Source organism: Hylobates moloch, unplaced genomic scaffold (genome assembly GCF_009828535.3).
Source record: "Hylobates moloch isolate HMO894 unplaced genomic scaffold, HMol_V3 SCAFFOLD_21, whole genome shotgun sequence".
Lineage (NCBI taxonomy): Eukaryota > Metazoa > Chordata > Mammalia > Primates > Hylobatidae > Hylobates > Hylobates moloch.
Window position 1 is genome coordinate 30408305 of NW_026652296.1, and position 2594 is coordinate 30410898.

The window sequence follows — 2594 nt, forward strand, 5'->3', positions numbered from 1 at the left end:
CCTTCCTTCCTTCCTTTTCTTCCTTCCTTCCTTTTCTTCCTTCCTTCCTTTCCCTCCTTCCTTCCTTCCTTCCTTCCTTCCTTCCTTCTTTCTTTTCTTTTCTTCTTCCTTTCTTTCTTTCTTTCTTTCTTTCTTTCTTTCTTTCTTTCTTTCTTTCTTTTTCTTTCTTTTTCTTTTCTTTCCTTCTTTCCTTCTTTCTTTCTTTCCTTTTTTTTGACAGAGTCTTGCTCTGTTGTCCAGGCTATAGTGCAGTGGCATGATCTTGGCTCACTGCAACCTCTGCCTCCCCGGTTCCAGTGATTCTCCTGCCTCAACTTCCCCAGTAGCTGGGATTACAGGCATATGCCGCCACGCCCAACTAATTTTTTTATTTTTAGTAGAGACGGTGTTTCACTATGTTGCCCAGGCTGGTCTCAAACTCCTGACCTCAGGTGATCCACCCACCTCGGCCTCCCAAAGTTCTGGGATTGCAGGTGTGAGTCACCATGCCCAGCCCAGAGTGATTTTTCTAAGACACAATCCAGCCCCTACTTCTTTGTTTAAAACTCTTCAGTTTTAAACTCCAACTCTTTCTGTGGTTTACAAGCCCCTGCCGGATGTGGCCTCCATTCTCATCACTGTTTTCCTGGCACTTTATACCTTATCATTTGGAATTGGTTTTACTCCCCCGCATGCTTTCTGCCTTCTGAGGCCTCAGTGTCTATGCTCCTGGCAGGAACTTCTGCTTAAAAACTTCCCCCCACCTGTATTCTCCCAGCTTCCTTCTGCCTGTCTTTTGATCTTATCTCAGGAATCACCTCCTCTGGAAAGCCTTTCTGCATCTGTCCCTCCCTCTTCAATGGGAGTAGGCCTTCTACCTCTGGGAGCCCAAAGGCCCCTGCCTGCCTGTCCCTCACCAAAGCACTCATACTGCATTAGAAAGGCTTGTCTGTAGGCCTTGGTCACCGTTTAGACTGAACACTCTTCCAGGGCTGCTGTCACACTTTCCATTTCTGTGTTTGTTGCCTGTCCTAAGGTTAGGGTCACAGTGGTCCTCATGAGTGTTATGTTGAATGAATAGGAGCTGCAGTCCCAAAGCAGAGAGGAAGGCAGTCACCCTTTCCTCTCCAGCAGGGGCAGCAGGAAGTTCTGTTTGAGTTGTTCTGAGTGTCTGGCCTCCAAATCCTAAAAACAAACCAACCCAGGTTGATTTTCCCATTGTCTGCTGCTACCATGGAGGTAGAGCATGGAGAATAAACTTATATCCACCTGGATACTTTGGCTTTTGTTCAAATAGCTTGGGTAAAAAGGGAATTTATTGGCCAATTTAACTGAAAATTTTAGGAGTATCTAGCTTCAGGCATGGCTGGATCCAGGTGCTCAAATGACATTAGATTTTTTTTTTTTTCCTCCAGCTCCAGGCTCTTATTTTCCTTCATTTCTTTATTTTCCTTTGAGTTCATTCTATAAGAGTTCCCACCATAATCACCACCACTACTAGCAACAGCAGCTCCAATCTATCAACTCAGTAACCTCTTTTAAGAGTGCCTCTTTCCTAATAGTTCTTGGAAAAGTTCCAGCTTGAGCCGTACAGTCATTCCTGAACCAATTATTATAGCCAGAGGGATGAGCTACTGTGGATGGTCAGGCTGGGTCCTGTGTCCAGGCCTGGAGCCTTGGAGCAGGTCAACCTCACAGGATCCGAAGGGACTGAGGGTGGGGTACAGCGACTCTCAAGGAAACCTGGAGTAGAATGATCAGGAGGCGGGTAGAGTTGGTGGGCATAAAGCATCTGCCTGCCTGCACCCTGTCTCTCCATCCCTACCACCCACCAAGTGAACCACCTCCCGCTCAGAGCTGATGGACCCTTGGAGTAATTAGAGATGCCACGGACCCTTACTTTGCATTTCACTCATGAGGAAACTGATACTTAGAGAGGGAGGCCACTTGCCCAGTGTTACATGCTGTAATCTATTTTCCTGGAAGAACAGACCTTCCTGCTCCTGGGAGTGAAGGGTGGGAAAACAGGGCCATTCCTGGAGGACCACTTGCCAGTTTGGGGTCCTCAAGTATCTGGATCCAAAAGAAGAAGATTGTCCCCAGTCTGAATCTCTCACTCTGGGGGGAGGGTCACTCCTGGGTTGTTCCCACAATCCAGCCCTTCTGCCAGCCCCTCCCTTGGCAACTCCTTGCATTTCAACACCCTGGGTGATCATTGAGGGTTGCACGTGGGGCAGCTGAAACAGACCCCAGGCCTCTGGTCCTGTGCTGCTCATGCCCCTGAGGGCACTGTCTGGGCATCTCCCAGAGCTAGTGATGGCAACATGGCAAGAGCCTGGTGGGAAGCTCTGGGGCCATTGACAATCCCAGGGCATAGTCTGTGTGTCCTCAGAAGGTCTGGTGGTGAATCTTGTGCAGCAAACATCATGGTGTCCCCGTGAGCCTTTCCACCCAAGACAACAGTCTGTTTGTTGACTGCCCTGCCTCCATTTTCTACCAACCCAAACCCAGAGCCGCAACAGAATTGCTGCATCACAAGGGGCCTAGGGTGGGTTTTGAGGTCACCCTGTGACCCAGGCCTAGCTGTTAAGAACCCCACATTCCTGGTGCTCAAT